Source organism: Lepidochelys kempii, chromosome 8, assembly GCF_965140285.1.
Source record: "Lepidochelys kempii isolate rLepKem1 chromosome 8, rLepKem1.hap1, whole genome shotgun sequence".
In the NCBI taxonomy this organism is placed as follows: Eukaryota; Metazoa; Chordata; order Testudines; family Cheloniidae; genus Lepidochelys; species Lepidochelys kempii.
In genome coordinates this window covers 8,948,259-8,968,810 of record NC_136387.1, presented here as the reverse complement: position 1 = coordinate 8,968,810, position 20,552 = coordinate 8,948,259, and the positions used below count along the sequence as shown (strand labels likewise).

At 44.9% G+C, this 20,552-nt stretch overlaps 1 protein-coding gene across 10 annotated transcripts in view; it reads right to left on the bottom strand.

The window, feature by feature from the left end:
- RASGEF1C (RasGEF domain family member 1C) overlaps nt 1-20,052 on the bottom strand; it is a 116,547-nt gene extending 96,495 nt beyond the window's left edge. For 3 of the 10 annotated variants that reach the window (XM_078853985.1, XM_078853987.1, XM_078853983.1), the window contains exon 1: nt 19,936-20,051. The gene's annotated coding sequence lies outside the window, so the exon portion shown is untranslated. Of the gene's footprint in view, nt 1-19,415; nt 19,543-19,935 lie in introns of those variants that run through there. The other 7 variants (XM_078853984.1, XM_078853982.1, XM_078853986.1 and 4 more) reach the window with 4 other exon arrangements.
- Between the last annotated feature and the right edge of the window lie 500 nt (nt 20,053-20,552).

Below are 20,552 nucleotides of genomic sequence, written 5' to 3'. Positions count from 1 at the left end.
TGATTTAGGCAGGGGCGTAGCGGGGTCAGGGCTCGGGGGCTTGCCCCGCTCTGCCCGCCCGGTGCTCTCGCCAAGGAGTGGGTGCTGGATTGGGGTATGGGGGCTTGCCGCTTTCCACCTGCCTGGCACTCCAGCTGGGGAGTGGGGTTGGGGACTTGCCTGCTCCCCAGCAGGAGTGCCGGGTGGGCGGAGCGAGGTGAGCCAAACAACCTCATAATGGAACATTGCGCAACTTTAAACGAGTATGTTCTATAATAGATCAGCAATCTAATAATGAAACAATGTTAACTGGGACAACTTTAAGCGAGTTGTTTTTATCTATACAAGCAAGAAAAACTTGGCAGAAGTTGTTCACAACTGTGTTTAAACATGACTAAATAAATAACAATAATAATGTAGATGGGTTCCTTAGGCACAATGAGAGAACAACTGTATCTCTCATTGGCTTATTTGACAGGGCCATTATGATGTTATGCAGCTTTTGTTAGGCTTGCCAACTTTCTAATTGCACAAAACCAAACACTCTAGTCCTGCCCCTTCCCCGAGCCCGCACCCCCCACTCACTATATTCTCCTTCCCTTGGTGGCTTGCTCTCCCACTCCGTCAGTCACTTTCACTGGGCTAAAGCAGGGGGTTGGGGTGTGTGATGGGGGGGGACTCCGGGGTGGGGCTGGGGATGAGGGGGTTGGGGTGCAGGAGGGGGCTCCAGGCTGGGGGGTGGGGCTGAGAGATTCGGAGTGCAGAAGGGGGCTGTGGGTTGAGGCAGGAGGTTGGGGTGCAGGAGGCGATACAGGCTCTGGGGTGGGGGTGCAGGCTCTGGGGTGGGGCCAGAGGTGAGGGATTTGGAATGCAGGAGGGGGCTCTGGGTTTGGGGGGGCTCAGGGCTGGGGCAGGAGTTTGAGGCCCAGACTTACCTCAGGTGGCTCCCGGTCAGCAGCGCAGCGGGACTAAGGCAGGCTCCCTGCCTCTCCTGGCTCCGCGCTGCACCCTGGAAGCAGCCAGCAGGTCCAGCTTCTAGGTGGGGAGGAGGGGGTGTAGGAAGCTCCGCACGCTGCTCTTGCCTACAGGCACCGCCCCGCCAGCTCCCATTGGCCATTGGTTCTTGGGGCGGGGGCAGCATGCAGAGCCCTGTGGCCCCTCTGCCTAGGAGCCGAACCTGCTGGCTGCTTCCGGGGCACAGCACAATGCCAGGACAGGTAGGGACTTAGCCCTGCAGCATCGCCGACCGGACTTTTAAAGGCCCGGTTAGCGGTGCTGACCAGAGCCGCTAGGGTCCCTTTTCGACCAGGCGATCCAGGTTGAAAACTGGACACCTGGCAACCCTAGCTTTTGTACATGTCAACAGAATAATAAGACGGTTCAGAAACAAAACCAAAAATATTTTCTCATAATTGGAATTGCCGTGGCAAACAATGCCCTAGGTCAGGGGTTGGCAACCTTGCAGACGTGGTGTGCCAAGTCTTCATTTATTCGCTGTAATTTAAGGTTGTGTGTGCCAGTCATACATTTTACATTTACAGGGGCCGGCAGACGGAACCCTCTCTGGCAGCGGGGCTGAGCAGGGCCGTCGGCCAGGACCCCAGGGCCACTGTAAATCAGCTCGCGAGCCACCTTTGGCACGCGTGCCATAGGTTGCTGAACCCTGCCCTAGAATTCCTATAAAATTCCACTCTACAGATACAAACAACAGGGGGGAACACTAATTTTCAGTCCCAAGCCCTGCTTCACTCACTCTGTTCTGGCCTACTCTACAGAGCTTACTCTGTAAGCATCTTCACTACAACGTTGCTCCCGCCGATATAAGTCGCCTACTACACCGACCTAATAACTCCACTTCCACAAGAGGCATAGTGCTTAGGTGAATGTAGTTAGGGTGACGCAGTGTCTGTGTAGATACAGGGTTACTTACATGGCCTGTTGGCCGTCAGCCCTGCACAAGGCTCACAGCTTGCACAGTCCCCGTCCGTCCCCCCCCAACTGCCCCACTTAAGTCGGTGCAAGCCCATCTGGTGAGGAGGCGCACCACCAGCAGAAGGAGCGCAGTGTGGACATCAAAAACCACAGTAATTACTGCAGTGACTGTACATCGGCCTAACTAAGGTGGACTTAATTTTGTAGTCGAGACAAGGCCTCAGACAACTGCTTTGTGGTGCAGACTGCAGAGATATACAGAACTGGGCATCTTGTTTAAATGGCTGCTGGCAAGTGCATCTGTCACATGCAGAAGATGGTTGGATGTCCACCTACGGTCTGATCCTCCTGTTTTACATCAGCAAAACTGGTGTAATGAAGTAGAGAATCAAGCCCCTGGCATTTCACATAGGTTCATTTAAAACCTGTTTTGTAGAAAGCTGCCTCCATAGGAGTTTGGCAAGGCTGTGTTCTGTCACCACCGTTGTCTACCATCATTGGCACTGACTGGTTGATGGATAAGTATCATGAGGCAGCTGTTGCTGCTGTTGAGCTGAACACAATTCTACTCTGAGATCTCGAATATGCCAACAACACTGTCTTCCTGGATCCATTAGTGGTGAATCACTACAGCTGATGGCTGATCTGGTCAGGGAAGCAGCAGCACTGGTCTGGCTATAAATCAGAATAAAACTAAATCCCTGGCCATCATCATTAAGCAGCCTCCAACTTGAGAATACAGCCAGCTCGGTATTCCTGTTTCTGGACAGGATATCAAGAAGGTGTCAACTGCCAAATATTTGGGTAGCCTCCTAGACAGCATTGGAACATGCTGAAAGATGTGGGTTCTCGTTCAGGCCCTTCATTGTGACATCAAGCTTGCTGTGAAGCTACAGAACCACAGTTATACCAACTCTGCTGTATGGAAGTAAAAGGTAGGCATTGAGGAAGGCTGGAGAATGTCAGACTGACGTTTTCATTTCTTATTGTCTTCATCTTCTGCTCTTACACCAAGTGGCAGGACAAGATCAGAAATGAGGACATTCAAAGCCAAATCTAGCAACCACTCCCATCAGCACTGGTTCAGCTTCGGCAGCTCTCTGGCGACAGATACTTTATTAGGATGAGAGACCAATGAATTCCAAAGTGTGTGTACCAAGGAATGCCATGACATGGCCTGCATTCCCATGTGCACCAAAAGCTTTGGTGGCACGATGAGACTGCCAGCGATGGCCATAAACTGTATATCCAGCCAGACCACCAGCAGGACCTTGCCAGAGATCAATCCAGGTGGTGCCTGATCTGCAAAGAGGCAACGTCCCTTTGGGATTTGCCTTGATGATGATTGTAGAAAGCTACCTGCACTCCCACAGTAGTTTGGAAATCAATCTGTCACAATCGAGAACAGGTAGAGGAAAGATAACAAGGACCAAAACAATCTTTTCCAATATTTCTTATCCCCCCAACCCAGGTACTTTTTGTAAAAGCTAACTTTTTTTTTATCCTAGTTGTTTTTAAAATGGAAATCTCCTACCACCTCTGATGGAGATGTCTGGAAAGACATTCTTTTTGTTTTGTGCAGTGGGAGAAATGAGTGTTTCTACTATCTATTCAGAAATTAAGACTTTTTTTCCTGAATATAGTTAAAATAGTATGAAAATGCACGTTTCACAATACACCATTTAAACAAAAACACATTTCTCCGACTGAATAGAAAAAAATAGTGCATCCTTTCTATTTAAACACCATGGTGAATGGACACTTTAAAGACACACACAGGGCGTTTTATAGTGGTTTGTGGGAGACAAGAAATGTAAAATTCAGAGTTACTATTCCTCATGGAAATGAGATGGGGGTGTGTTTATTTTATACCCTAGCTGACGCAGTTTTAATCTATATCAATATAAATAAATCAGAGGCTGATTATCTCTGCATTAGAACTACCATTTCATGCAGAAGTCTGGACATAGCTGGGACATGCATATCCTTTGGAATCCATGCAATAAATAAAGCTGACTCTAAAGACTGAACCATGCATTAATTCATTACATCAATTCGTTTCATAGCAGGCTGTTGTCATGTAAGAAATACAATGTGGCCGGTCAGAGCAAAGCTGCTGGCAGTGACAAAAGACTAAGGTGTTTTTTAAAATCAGAACTCAGCAGAAGATGTTTGGGGGGAAAAAATAATCACACGGAGTGACGCTATCTGTTGAATGACAAGCAGAGAGCAGTTCTGAGAATACTGTGCGTGTGAATGTGAATTAATGCATTAGCAAGCTGTCCTGTCATCTGCAGCTCTGCCAGCCACAAAGCTGCTCATTTGCAGAGCAGGATATAACTTGCCATCAGACAGGAGGAGTTCAATATCCATTAACAGCAGTGACCGCTGTGCTGCATGGGCTTTGTCGGTTTCACCACCTGATGTGTATGAGCACTGCATTTGGAGACTTCAGGGTTAGTCCTGAAGAGGAGGGATTTTCATGCCCTAGTTTCAAAGCTGGGAAACGGAAACAGCTTTTGGGAAATGAAAGTCTAACTTTGGGGTTTCCAGGCCATTTCCAGGAAAAAAGGGGTTTCATCTCCCAAATTTACGGAAAGCAATCCCTCCACAAACTAACTCTACGGCGTGTCCTCTTCAAAAAAGAGCGAAGTGAAAGGACAGCATTTGGATGAGCAGGGCTCAGACTGGTGAGAATGTACCATAACAGCTTTCAGAGCAGCAGCCTTGTTAGTCTGTATCTGCAAAAAGAACAGGAGGACTTGTGCCACAAGTCCTCCTTTTCTTTTTGTACTGTAATAACGAGACTTACTCTAAGTCCTCCCGGGCAACCCTCTGGTGTTCCCCCGGGCACGTAACTCTTTTGTTGCCAGCTGCTGAGGTTAATGTGGTTGATTTTGCTATGGGCAGCAGAATTGCTGGACACAGATTTAAGGAGAAAATACAGTGAAGGGTTTGGGACTGGCTGGAAATGTGAAAGGGAAAGGAGATGGGTCGACGCTGTTTACTGCAGTGCTCTTTAATGTCACATGCTCCCCTTTTTATATTGAACCAAAACAGCCTGGCATGTCTGGGGGAGAGGATGGCATGGACACCCTTTTCTCCCTTTCCCAGCTACCAAAAGCACCTTAGGTCCACCCTCATTAGCTGCAACAAAAATAACCTCTGACATCCCCAGCCATCACTAGTAACTAGATTCACACGTGTAGGGGGTTAAACTTGATTCTGCTTCTGGCAGACAGTGTGTAGTGGATGGCTTTTGCCCCGTAGAGTCTCTATTGGGAGTTCCTGTGTCTGTTCCTGAAGGCTGAGCTCACCTTTCTGCACTCAGGATCAAATCCTGGTACTATTCAAACAACCTGAGTAGCCAAGCGATGCATAGGAGAAGGGGGTTAGAGAAAGGATTCTTTCCCTCAAGGGCAAAGCCCTGAGAATTCATTAGCACAAACACCTGCTCCCAGTGCCATGGGGGAAGAAACAGCTGGTCTATCTACATAGCTATCCATAGGGTCAGTCTAAGCAGTCAGTCCTAACAGAGGTATAATAAGCATTGAAAACCAAAACATGGATGTGAAGCTTCTACTCCAGTGACAACAAACCCTTGGGAATGTTTATTTGTCTCTAGTGTTTGCCTGATCACATTGGGTATTGTTGCTGTTTTTATATAATTCCTATGAAAGTGCCACATTTTTCAGGTGGGGTCATAAAATGTGAGGCAGTCTGAACAACAAATGTTGAAATATTTCCCCACAGCAACATGCAATACGGGAGCATGGGGCATATTTACAGCTTTTCATTATTTTATTTTTATAAGCAGTAAACAATCTCTACACTGAAACGATGTCTTACACTGACAGTCTCTGTTTTTGCTTTTCAGAAAAGGAATACTGATGAGTGGTCGGAGAACTGGCAAACGTAATTTGTGAGCACAGACTTCTCTGATCTTTCCAAGGAAAAAAGGTGAGATTTGTTTCTTTCGTAATTAATTTCTGCCTATTCCCCTTTTAAATTGATGTTTCTAAACCAGTTCTTTGATACAACATTTAATTTTCTGAATGGTACATATCACACACACACACGTTGATTAGAGAGAGAGTCTGAGTATTGTAATTCAACTTTTCTGTAGTTCTGATGACTCAAAAGGTAATTGCTTGCAATACTTTTGCAAGAAATTGCAATAAGTCAGGCACTTCTAAATCAGAAAGCAATTTTTTCTGCTTACTGGTGCAGGCCTAATGTTTGAAAAAATTTAGCAGCCCTGAAAACATCTATACTCAGATAGCAAAGAGCCTCTAGCGGCAGCCCTCCAAGGTAGTGAGATTTCAGACCTTAGAGTCACACCTTTCTGATTACCATTTTTTCTGCATCAGTTTTGTTATGAACCACTACAATTAGAGACTAATGGTACATAGTATTAATTACTAGATGATTAATTCAAAATGGCCAACACTCATGTTCAAATTCAAGTGGGAAAGAGCAAGACGACAATCAGTGTAACGGGATACTAAAAGCACAAAATCTCATGATCTGGAAGGGCAAGAAACCAACACTTCAACATTGGATTCCCAGAAATTCTACTGAAGTATTTCAGTTTTTCTAGCCCCAGCAGGTCATAAAATACTGGAACCTCAATGTTTTCAATATTCCTTTGATCTAGTCACACTCTTTTTATGCTGGTCCATTATCAATAGTAACATCCTGAGCTTGCTGAGTCAAGGTGAAACGCACAATTCAGCCTTTTCTTTACCCCGTTGCAGATGTAGTGTGTCCTTAAATAGCCTCTACTGACAATCACACATGTTTTACCTTTTCTGTATAATAGTTCTGGTTAAGACAGTGTATGTGTTTCTAAATAACATTGAGCTAGTTGATATCTTTGAAAAAATTAAACAGTTTCTCGCCCCCCTCAAAATACACACAGACAAGAATAAAATAGTCTAATAAAGGAGAAAGAAGATGGGTAATATCCACCAGACTGAGCCCCTGGCTGTTATGGTGGAACAGCTCTTGCTTTCTGGCTCAGGATATAAATAACTTCCAAAGGGTTCTATCGTTCATTGCTAATATTTAATGTAGGGCTCTTCTACTATATTAACATGTCTTTTTATCTTCAGTATAGCACCGAAGAACCCACTTACAGCGACCCAAAGTCTAGTATGAAACACTGTATCGTTAAAAAACTAAATGTCACTTGTAAAAATGTTGTATTGATTTTTCTGTGATTAAAGTTCCTGGTCAAGTCAATACAATGCATAGGTTTCATGGGTGTCAGCATGTCTGTATTGTATTCATGCACAGTTGGATAACTAGTGCACAGTCTCTTTAAAAGAGGCACAAGAAGGGACACTGGTACATGAGTTCTCTGTGAATGTGTATGTGCTGAGCTGCTGACAGTAGTGTTTGTATTTTAATGAAAGCCTGTTTAGTTTACCCTATCCTATGTGGATCTCTATTCCTGTGAGCAGTCTACACCAAGACAGCCCAATGTCTTCACTGAAAAGTTAACCCTGGCTGGGTACCTGAGCTAGCCTAGTCCAGGTGTGAGCATCCACACTGCAAATCCACACCTGAGCCAGACTGAGTAGTTGTGTCCACACTGATGCCGCACTCATCCATGGAGTGGGGGATGGGGGCTAGGACTTCTGGGGCACATTCCATGGCTCTTAGTGCTGCCCTGAGTGGCACCGTTCTATTCATCAGTTCGCAGCATATTGTCCAAGGCAGGGAGCTGTGACCTTTGGTCGTCTGGTATGTTGTCTGGAGGGCTTTGATTTTCTCCTGCACCAAGGTCGTGTCTGCCAGCTAACTGAGAACTACAGATTTCAAATATATCTCCCCTAATCTGGGCTCTTACTGACCTCACACCAGAGGTCCACCCGAACCTTGGCGTCAGTTTCTGGCCGGCTGGCAGCACTCTGAGAGGATAATTTTCCCATCTCTGTTTACGTGCAGCAGAAAGGCAGCAGGCAAATGTGGGGGTTTAAATGCTGAACCGGTGTGCATAAACTGGGAGGTGACATCTGGAGCAGAAGGGAGTAGGCAGAGAGCAAGAAAATATGGCCCTGGTGGAGTTTGGGGAAGGCATTGAAGGACTATCAGCACCTGAGTTAATTCCTCTGCATCCACACTGCAAAGTGGTCTGGTTGCCAGCCTGAGCGAAAGTGGAGCCAGGTTCTAGCCTCTATCTCTAGCCAGGCCAGCTAACCCAGGTTTAAAGCATGGGTCAGAGGTTTGTGTGTACGGACAGTAGCTGGGCAAGGGGCCATATCTGAATAAGAGCCTGAGTTAACCCTGCAGTGAAGACAGACCCTCAGAGAATGGAAAGACTTCCTTGGCCTAGTTTAGCAATCCTAAATCCTGCAGCATCAAAGGTCCATCCCTATCTCCAGTACAGACCCTGTAATTACTCCCAGACCTGATGACACTAGACCGCATTTCAAGCTAACAAGGGGAAGAATGCTCAACCTGCAGACGTGTGGAACTGGGAGGTTCAGCAGCCCAGGAGGAGTTATAAACAGGTGATCGCATTAAGATTAAATAAATCCATGCGACAAACCCAGGCATGAATCTCTCTGTACGGATTTACAGCAAGCCCATCTTCCCATCTCTGTCAGGATAACAGGACTGCTGTTGGCTGTTTTAAGAACTTGTTTGGAAAATAGCGCATCACCCCCGTAGCCATGGTCACACAGAGGACATTAAACCACAAACCACAGGATGACGTATACCCTGGCCTGGCACAGTTCACTTCATACTCCTGGAGGGGGAATAAACCATCTGTGGTTCTGTGATGTGTAAAAGCCAATTGTTCAAACCCATCCCCCTTGGAATGCCACTGGCCCTGAATTTGGCCCGGTGCTCTGACAAAGTGCTCGTTTTCCCACTGACACAAACAGGCCGGTGCAGTGACAGTTTTCACACCTCCTGCACTATCTGGAGGACTCGTGAAGGGGACAGTCCTAGTCGACTCCCCTCAGTCAGTGCATTAGAATGTTGGGGGCTTCACCCAGAGCATGCTGAATGACCCATGTGGTGGGGCTCCCGCCCACCTTTCCCTTGGGAGGCTAAACGGGTCTCACTTTTAGACAGTTTTTCCTGCTATGCCATCTGCGTTTCCCTTTACTTAATTTCATCCCTTTGTGGCCGTAAAGTGCAAATATATTTCTGTTACCACTGACATCAAGATGCTCAATGGGACTTTCACTATCAAAAATAGTTAGCATAGCGCAGTTGTACCTACACAGATGCGTTTGTCATCTCAAGAATAACATTTGCTCCTTAGCATGCATATCATTTTACAGGGTGCAGTTGTCATGCATTTCCTCAATCCCAACCATTTAAAACCCTTTACACATTCCTCGCTCCATGTGCTCATAAAAGTCACTTGCCAGGTGGATTTTTTTAAATTGACCCTGTGAAAACATCAAAATCAAAGTTTTTCTACTGACAGAACCTTGGATTTCTCATTTTACCTCCTTAAATGCCTATGAATGTGGCTGTATAGGTTGGGTTGTTTTTCCTTCAACATACACCCATGTTTTTTAATTGTATTTGTACACTTGTGTGGGAGATGTGACATATGCAAAATGTAATGAACCAAATTGTAGAGCAACCCATGTGCACAATTAAGCCTATAAAAACGAACACAGGTGTCTTATTAACGGCAACTATTAGAAAGTAGGTACAATTTAAAAAATACCTTTGAAACATCACTTGGCCAGCAATGCCAGCAGAACTTTCTCTTTTAAAATACAAACATTCAAAGGGGTATTTCCGCTTTGTGGGAGAAACATTCCTACTTTCATTTACCAAAGCTCAAAAGGCCAGATTCTAATCTCAGTTACACCAGTATAAATCCAGAGTAACTCCAATGGATAAATAAATCGCTGGACTGACTCTGGATTTATATCAATTTAACTCACGCTTTGCAAGAGAAACACTCCTGATGACATGCTCTTCCTCACTATGACATTTAAACTCTTACTCCAGCTCCTGCTAGATCTGTTGTGTTGACATTGACTGACTTATTGACTCCAAAGGGCTGATAAGGATAGTGCTTGCCTCAGTATCTCTGCTGAAGTTCACTTTTAATGGCTTGATCCCATTAATGACAATGGAAAGACTCGAGAGATGGATGACGTTGTAGGTGCTTAGGAGTAAATCTTCCCATCTGGCCATGAAAATTAGAAAAGCCAAACTGTTTACCCTACCAACGGTATTTTTTCCTAGTACAAAAACACCAGATCTAGGGCTTTAACAGAAAGTTTCCAAGATGCTTGTGTTTTAGAATTCAAATATAATATACAGGGCTTGATTCGCCTCTTGTTCACACTGGTGTAATTCAGGAATAACTCTCCTGAAGTCAATGGAGCTCCCTCAGTGCAAAATGGATGAGAGGGGAAAGTTAGGTCTATTGTACATCTCACCTAGTTTATACTTTATTTCTATTTTATAAGAATAGCCTGGGTTAGACTGTTAGTTAAATGTGCACACTCCCCTAATGGCTGCTGGATTTGTATTTTATGTTTAGAGTTGGATTTTATGACTACATTTTCTCATATCACTGCTGTCATTTGCAGTTCCATTTACAGAATGTACCTTGCGATAATACACAAAACTATTAGCTCCCAAGAGAGAGTTCCCACATATATATCCCAAGAGAGAGTTCTCTCTGACTGATGCAATCAGTGACATTTCATCAAAACTGCCCCTTTGAAACCTGTATATTTTTTACAATAGATTCTATACGCCTGAATATTCTCCTGAATATGACAGTGTGGTAAACTCTCCAAAGCATATTAATTTGCAATCAATGACCTTTAAATTACCTAACAATAGCAGCATCATACAACGCCTTCCATGTGAAAAGAATCCAAGCTATTTTCATTAGCAAGGATCACTCTTGGATGTATGCTTTCCATGTGATCAATCCACTTTTGAAAGGTACTTAATATTATTAAATGGGGCTTTACTATTAAAAACAAATACAAACTATTTAGTAGGTTTCAGAGTAACAGCCGTGTTAGTCTGTATTCGCAAAAAGAAAAGGAGTACTTGTGGCACCTTAGAGACTAACCAATTTATTTGAGCATGAGCTTTCGTGAGCTACAGCTCACTTCATCGGATGCAGTGAGCTGTAGCTCACGAAAGCTCATGCTCAAATAAATTGGTTAGTCTCTAAGGTGCCACAAGTACTCCTTTTCTTTTTGCAAACTATTTAGTAATACACACAGTTGTACTGCAGTGTACAAACTAAACAGTGTGGATGATTACATGCGTTACTGATTTACTATGCAGTATTGATAAATAATAAGATTAAAAGCAGAAGACTATGACTTCCTAATTGTATACATATATTATGTAATCATATCTTATAACCAGTTACTTATCCTAGAGATGAAAATTAAGGAACCTACATTGTATCCAATATTATAAAGAATGTATTTAGGATATTAAAGTTAATGTGATTTATGCACATTTAATTTTGATGAACGGGGGAGGGAGGTTGGGACCGGAACAAATGCTTAACGTTAAGCAGGTGCTTAAGTGTTTTGCTGAATCAGGGCTTTAAATCACTCAGTCATCTGGTCACAGAATAGTTTTTCCAACAGATGCATTACAATCTTCACATGTGCCTGATCTTCAGTAACCAGGGGATTCGGTATTTGCAGCTGTCTGTGTAGCTTTGATACATTATTTAATATAATATGAATCTAATATTCCAACTATAAATGATCCATATGACTGAAACTTCAGCCCCCTTCTTCCATCTGTACACATGGATAAGAAGATTCTACCGGGTTCCCTGTCCACAGATTGGGAGGGACAGAGTAGAGAGGGCCAGGAGGTGTCTGCAGATTCTTCCCCACTTCTCTCAAATCCATGGAGCATAGTAACTTGTACTTATTTCCCCTTATTGCGTGAAACTTTCTTAAGAGTGGTTCCAGGGGCAGCTATGGGATAGCAGAGTCCCAGCAGCATGACCCCTGTAGGATGCAAGCATGCTGTCCAGCGATAGTGGGGAACAAAGAAAGGAAGGGAGCAGTCAACAGTCCACTGAGCAGATGCCATTTGCCTCTGGTGGATCCCCCATCCAATAGAAGAGTTAGAGGGAAACTCCATATGTGCATACTCATCATTCTGATAACCTGTATTGGGGTATCTCGACATAAAGAAGCATCAGACCTTCAGTTTACAACACTGCAGAACTTTGTATCTTCCTGTATATGTGGATTTCTCTTAAACCTGATTTGATTCATATAAGATAAATTGCTATAAATGTTTAGCATGGAAGATGCTGTCCATACCACACATGCTGTATGCGGTTTATATGACTGCAGATGCAGCACCTATGACCTGGAGTGAGGCAGAAAGCAGGAACAGCTGGGGGTCTGGGATAAGAAGGACAGGAACCACAAGCAAGCAGGAATGCAGGGCTCAGGAATCAGGGAAGCAGGAAAGGTCCATAGTGGCTGGCAGGCAGGGATTCCTCTCCTTGCTCAGATAACTTCTTTCCTGTGCCTCTTCCTAGCTTATATAGAGCTCCCCAGCCAATCAGGGGTGCTGGATATTTTCCCCCAATCAGGAGCTTCAGGGGAAGAGCCATTTGTGAGCTAGCAAATCACTGGTTCCCTTCTCCAGTTGCTCAGGTGAGCTGTGGGATGGTCACTGTGGCCTAAGCACTACCTGGGGAACCATGGGCCAGATTTGAGGTCACATGCCTAACTGCAAACATCATCTTAAGTTCCATTGAATTCAGTAGGACTTTAAACACATCCCTGAACAGAGATCCTTTCTCGGATCAGGACCATGGTAAGTCAATTCAGCGTTTAGAGTTCCTCCTGGAACATACTGTACAGCACCAGTTAGCTGATAAATACTGTTCTCACAGCTGACATCCTTGAGTTGCTGGGGCAGAACAAAGATTATAAACAGAAAGAAACAGTTACATTTAATGTGCTTTAAATAAGGAGAAACACGATCAATGTTTGCCAAATGGGAAAGGACAAAATCAGCTGGGGAAACTATGGTGAAGCTTTTAAGCTATGACAGAGGTAGAAGGAAAGTCTCTCTTCAGCCAAATAACCTGGCATGTACTTCTAACAGGAGATAAAAGATTAAAGGACCTTTTTCCCCTGAAGCAACAGATGAAAAATAAGATGAATATTAATTACTAATGTGTCTATTCATAAATGCCAGGTGCAGAATTGCAGTAAAGAGCCTGACAACTAGAAGTGCTATTAACTGATGGAGTTTATGACCTAACAGGCACCACTGAAAGCCCATTGGGTCATTCATATTACTGGAGGGTTAATTTAGATGGGAAAATGCTCTAAAAAGATGCTCTAAAAAGGTAGAGATGTGGCCACACTATTCATAATACCAGTGAACATCAGAGTGCACTGAGCAAGTCAAGCTGGACGTTCATAACCCTAGTCTGGGCATAATTAGAACTGGGTGAAAAACACAATTCCATCCTGTGGAAAATTCTGAGATTTCAAAATGTGGTTTTATACCAAACTGGGATGGAAAAGTAGAAATTTTGGATTTTTTTATGAAACTAAATATTCCTAAATATTTCATTTCAGAAAGGTCTAAATGTTTCCTGTTGCCTTTGTTTCAACTTTTATGTGATATAATTTACAACATTATAAATATAAGTATATTGTATAATGTTACTTTTATGTTACAATAATAAAGTCAGATGAAATGTTTCACTAGCATCCCATAAAAATGTCAGTGAAATCAGTACACTCCCACAAAATTTGTTGACATAATCAAATAAATATTTTCAGCAGAAAATTGTTTGGTCTAAAATCTTCGACCAGCTCTAGACAAAAATCTTCGTATCAAACACAAAAGGAGAAAGGCACTTCTGGGCATCACAGCTTCCTGGGATTCCAGCAGTTGAAGATTCTTAAGTATCTAAGGATTGTGACCCTTATTGACAAAGTGGGTACAATCCATCGATGATGGAGGCAGACCCCATGCCTGCTGTACACTCTTTCTAAATGTCAGGTATGAGCATTACAAAGTGTGAGCAATGCAAAGCAAATTCTTCTGTGTTTAAAGTTCAGCCATTCTCTTTGTATATATTCCTGGAATGTGCTGAAATAAAGCAAAGGAAAACCATGCAGAGAGGCAGCTCAGAGCCATAAATTACTGTAGTTAAATGTCAGAACTGGAAACAACTATGGTTTGCTTACCAACCTTTAACACACACACATGCATGCGCACACACATGCCTATTATATATATTTATATGTATATATACACTAGCCCAGATTCTCCAGTCTGCTTTGCAAGCAGTATAAAGTGGCTTTACACTAGCCTGAGATTCCAGCTGAGAATTTCTCTTGTACAGAGGAAATTTATGCTAGTGCCAGATATCTCCCCCTCCCCGGGTAAAGGGGGATAAAGGGACATATCAGGGACTTGGCTAAGCTGAGCTCTGCTATGCCTGATCTTCTGCTGACCTTAGGAACCTTACACCTGCAGCAGAAAACAAAAGCAAAACACTTCCCTCTTAAGGTGTCCCAGGACCAGGGAGCCCTGAATCAGAGATCACCACCACTCCTTGCCTACTCCACCTGAGCAAGATGCAGCATGGATAAAGGTTTATAATTTGATAGTATTTTAACATGCTTGTTGATTACCATTGCAGGCAGAGAGTATTTTGGTTTTGGGCCTGATCCAATGGACACTGAAGTCAATGGGAGCCTTTTCATTGACTCCAATGGCTGATGCGTCAGGCCCTTTGAGAGCATTTCAGAAATATCAAGGAATTTGCCGTTTGAACTCGCTGTCACTCCTGATTTCAGGGCAGTTGTGGTGTAGTACTCGTAGCACAGGTTTGGGGATAACAATGTCCACGCCTCTCATTACGGGGCTAATTAGTGTTCGTTAAGCACTTTGAAGATGAAAAGCACTAAGTAGTAATCAGGAGAGATTTCTGGTCCATATGGACATTATTTGAAATATTCATATTAATTACTCTTTCCACTGAACGTAGAAGGAGGTCAGTTCCCAACATTTAGGGAGAGCAGACTCGACGCTGCCAAGGTGCTGAGCACTTGGGTCATGATGCAGCAAAGCACTTTAGTGCGACTGCTTACATGCAGGAAGTTAATCACAGGGTTAAGTGCTGTGCTGGATCAAGGCCAGAATGCTCAGTACTTTGCAGGATCAAACCCTGAAAGCAGAGAATAGTGTTCCTCTGTTCTGAAACACAAAGGAAGACCAATGTCAGGACATGAACTAATACCGTACCACCCCAGCGAAGCATCAAGTTGGCCAATTTCTGTATTCCTAAAGAAGCCCGTCTGCATGAGGGATGCACAGGAGCAATCTTAGACAAAATATTTCCACCATAACCAGCCTAACAATCTTTAAATAAAACTATAATTCATCAAGGACAGGAGCAGAGCAGAAAGCACACTGATCTCACCATGCAAATTTAATTTACCCACGGAGGACTTAGATACGATGGAGCTGGGATAGTTTTAAAAGACCCTCTTGGAACATAGGAATTGCCACACTGAATCAGACTAACACAGGTCACCTATTCCAGGATCCCGGCACCAACAGCGGTCACGTTCCAGATCCCTCAGAGGAGGTGTTGTAGACAGTTATGGGATAATAAACTTGGAAGGAGCTCCCCCTAAACATCCATAAAATGGACACATTATCCTCCTGAAAACTCTCCTTTGCTGTGAAGTCTGCAAAAACCTTGCCATTGGCTTGGTTGCTGGTATGCTGAAACCACAGCCTATCATGCCAGCCAGTGTGGTCTTATAGTTTCCTTGTACTCTCCCCCATTGATCTGTCTGTATCCATTTGCTGTCTCTTGTCTTATACTTAGACTGTAAGCTCTTTGGGGCAAGGACCATATTTAGTTCTGTGTTTGTATAGCAGAGATATTGTAGCGCTCCTAAGTGTACAGTAATACAATAATAATAATAACCTGTCCACTGCAGGAAAGTCTTCTCTTAACTCCCTGTAGTTAGATGCTGGCTTAAACCCTGAAGTAGGAGGTTTATATCCCTTTCAAAACTCTTGATTAATGTTCATATTTACTATTCTAACTCAGGTTACGCTTGTGATCCACGTGAACGTCTTGTCCCTTTTGAATCCTGCTAAACTCTTGGCCTTGATGATATATTGTGGCAATATGTTCCATGCACTAATGGCACATTGCATGAAGCAGTATTTCCTGTTGCATCAAACCAGCCTGCTGATTGGTTGATTAGTGTCCCGTGTCCTTTAGTATACACAAATAGCTGGCCTCCAGGTACAATTTTGAAAACTCTCTGCTTTAAAGAAGTATATAAAGCAAAGCCTTGGGCAATTGAAGGACCAGAGTAGAGAGCCTGGTTGCTGAAAGATCTGTAAACATTATCCAGATTACACACAACAGTACCACACTCAGCCAGTGATGTGAAAAATATGAATCACATTCTTACCCAGCTAAACTACCCAAGACTCTAAAGAAGGCTGCTAATTATTTCTAAGGACTTTTAATATTACTGTCCCTAAATTTGATTAAATACCACTCTAAATCCTTTCAACTGAACATCATTAGAGAAAGTTGGCTTGATGGGGCAATAAAAATGTTTTCTGTTTCCCATCGACTAATGGCTCTTCTTCAGTAAAATGTGCTATGTTTTAACATCACATAGTGCTCTTCCTCTGCTAAATTGGGGGAGCTGTGATATAGGGTTCAATAAGCATATGATCCTCCTCTTTGCTGATCAAATTAAGACTATTTAAAACTCTGTGCTTTAGGAGGACAGCAGGCTCCAATGGAGAAGTGTTAAGATCTCCAACTGTTCTAAACTGACAAACGGGGGTGGGGGTGGAATTATATCTTTTAAAACCACTGCAAAATGTGAAAGGCAGGTTAATGCAGCAGCGAAGTAGAATGTTAAATTTCCCCATCTTCTTTCCAAGAAATCGTCGATCCCAGGACAGAGAATTTTTCCAGTATAAAACTAATACACTCTAGTGCAGAGGTTCTCAAACTGTGGTCCGCGGACCACCAGTGGCCCGCAAGCTCCATTCAAGTGATCTGCAGATAGTTCCCTATAAGGTGCGCACCTGGGCGGCTGCATATGAGAGAATGAAGGACCACCCACCACCAAATTAGTGGAGCCCTGCAGTCATGGCTCCACTAATTAGGTGCCTGGACCCTGGAGAAAATGCACATGTAAAGTGAGGTGGTGGCCTTGGGGGAAATAAAGGGTAAGGGGCAATGGGGTGAGACGAGGCGGTGGGGGTAATTTGGGATGGGCAGGGCTGCAGCGGCCAGAGAAAGAGGCAACTTTCCCTAGCTTTGTGCATGGATCTAGATGGCATGAACTGTCCCACTGTTAGAACCTGGCAGGGCAGGTTCTAATCAGTGGGAGTTTTGTTTGAGTAAAAAGAAAAGGAGGACTTGTGGCACCTTAGAGACTAAGCAATTTATTTGAGCATAAGCTTTCGTGAGCTACAGCTCACTTCATCAGATGCATACCGTGGAAACTGCCTTTTCCACTGGCAGTTTCCACAGTATGCATCCGATGAAGTGAGCTGTAGCTCACGAAAGCTTATGCTCAAATAAATTGCTTAGTCTCTAAGGTGCCACAAGTCCTCCTTTTCTTTTTGCGAATACAGACTAACACGGCTGTTACTCTGAAACTTGTTTGAGTAAGGATTGCAGGATTGGGCCTTTTGTGTTATGCTGGGGTAGAATGGAGCAAGATTATATGATTTAACATAATCAAATAATAGATCAAATTTTCCTCTTGCTTACACCAGTGTAAATCTAGAGCGATTCCATTTAAATCAGTGACTACAGAGTCACTCTGGCTGTCCACCAGTGTAACAGAATTTGGCCCAAAACGTGTATCCCATGAAGCTACTGCAGTGAAGAAAATTTTAAATATACAAAACTCCTGAGCAGCAGTTTTCTTCACTGCAATGTAGATTTTTCTATTTTAGAATTCGGTTAAACACACACACACAGAGAGAGCAGAGAAAATGTAAGTGTAAATATTATCTTCCCTCGATTACAGATAGCTACGCCACAAAACCCGTATTAAATTAACATGGAGTGGCTTAAACCAACAAAGACTTAAAAAGGGTTCCGAAAATATAGTCCAGGAACAAATTGTTCCTGAGCATCTCTCATGCCTTGAGCTTCACACTATGCTACTGTCTCTTTGAAGCCCGGCTGCCGGAGTGGATCTTTCACACCATGCATCACAACATCACTGGCTATATCGTCTCAATCTCCAGCACGTAGTATTCACCTGATTACAGACAGGGTCCATTGCAGCTGCTCCCGTGGAGTGCTAATTAGTACTAGGGACTTGTTCATAGTGTAAATGAATCTTTGAGAGCCACAGAGATATATAACAGGTATCAGAGTAACAGCTGCGTTAGTCTGTATTTGCAAAAAGAAAAGGAGGACTTGTGGCACCTTAGAGACTAACCAATTTATTTGAGCATAAGCTTTCGTGAGCTACAGCTCACTTCAACCGTAAAGGTAAAGCCAGGGACTGAAACCACTTCGCTGTTAATAGGAATGTGCATATTACAGCTGTTCTAAACAATTGCAAGTGCCTAGCTGGTGATTTTCAGAATCTAACTTGTCCATTTTGAGGGTTTGTTTTAAATAACAGGAGCCAGTCAGCCACATTATAGATTAATCTCCTGAAAAAAACAACAATAGTGAATCTATTAACAAAGCTGTCTTTAAAACCTGAGACAGAGAAAACAGCCCCTGAAAGGACATTTTTCCCAGTGTTTTTCTCCAACAGCTGCGTCAATTTAAATCAAATTTGGTTTAAAGAAAATTACTCTCCGATTGAGATTTTATATGTCAGGGTTGGGCCTGAAACAAATGTTTCAAGCTAAGTACCTGGTAGCCCAGGATTCCTAATGGAAATAAAGCTAAGCATCAGAGCGAGACTACTGGCTGCTCTCCCAAACCCTCACTGAAGGACGTGTGTGCAAAGAGGTAACTGTCTCTCAATAAAAGAATATCGCACGGTCAAGATTTTGGAACTGGAGTTAGAGCCACAAAAATGAAAAACTTGGGTAAAATGCCAGGTGTTTCCTTGTGAGTAGGCAACCCGAGCACCTACAAACTGGATCCACACATCACTTTGAAAGAGGTGTTTGGGATCCACAAAAAGAAGAACGCATTTCTAAACACACACACGCACACCCCTCCAGCCTAATTCAACAACTTCAGTGCTACCGGCACTGATTGCCCCCCCCCCCCACTTTGATTTAAGTACATCCAATCAGGCCCTAACCATTGGGGATCCTCCAGTCCCACGCTGTTCCCCCGGATTTCTCACAACCCTTCAGCGCGGAGGGCAGTTTCATTCCCCTCCAATCCCCCGTCAAACTCCCCATTTCTCCAGCAACAAATGACAATGCATCGCATCCCTTTGCTAATCGGCTTCGGGTTGCATCATCAATCGATGGAGGACTGCATCGTTAAACGCAAAGTTTACCTTCCCCACACGAGAAACGCCAGAACGCTACTGGAAGCGGATCTGTCCACATCGTCAACCATCTCTAGATCTCAGGGTTCCCCATGCGGGTAAATGCCCAGTCTGTCTGCATTACTCCCCTCCTGTCCGGTCTGCAATCCCACATTTAGAAACATGCCCCCCGCTCCCAACCAGGGCTCGGAGAACACGCCAAGGTGCATCACAACAGATGTTGGTCACGTTCACAGATGCACGGGGGTGCATTTTGTTTAAGCAGACAGGCCAGCTTTGCAGCCCTGCCAACGTGCATTTAAAGCCGAGGACAGGGCAGCTCTGTCCTGCCACGTCTGCAGAGGGTTTTTTTTTTTTTTAAATATTTTTGGGTCAAAAAAACCCCAAAGCCAGTGACCGGCTCCAGCGAGCCCTGTGGAAGGGGGGGCGCTGGAGGTGCCGGGGTCAGGGAGAGCGGCAGCGGCGGATGCTCACCGCGCCTCCAGGCAGCGGGACCATCCAGGGCAGAGAGGCGAACGCTTGTACTCACCGGAGCTCCGCGCGCGTCCTCCCCCGGCTCCAGCCCATCGGAGAGAGCCCCGCGCTGGCTAAATCCCCGGAGCTCGGCTGGCCGCGCTCCCCAGCCCCCTGCCGAGCGCCCCGCAGCGCAGCTCCCCTCCACCGCCGCCGAGGGACCCGCTCGCCTCCGCCCGCTGCCGAGTGGCTGCTGCCGGCTCCGCGCGGCGCCTCCCAGCAGCCCGGAGAGCCTGGGGCGCAGCGGCGAGGGCGGAGAGCGCCGCCTGGCCGCCGCGCCGGGCAGCGGCTTCGCCCCCTCCCCGCCGCGCCCACCCCACCCGGCTTCCCCCGCCGCCCGCCGCCGGGGCAGGGAGGGCGCTAGGCCCTGGGCAGGAGACAGGTGCAAGCGCCGCATAGGCTCCGGCTCTGATTGCACCCCGTTGGCCCTAGTTGCTGTCAGTCAGCTCCTGCCTGGAGGGCACAGGGTGCCTGTCCCAGAGGGCTGGGAGAGGGGGAGCCCTTGAGCAGGGGTAGGAACTGGAAGCAGCTGCCGGCGTCTTTGGGGAGCAGGGAGTCTCCCCCCTGGCGTTCCCAGGCAGCCGGGGCACCCACTCCAGTCCAAGAGGCAGGAAGCCTCTGAGTCTAGTGTGC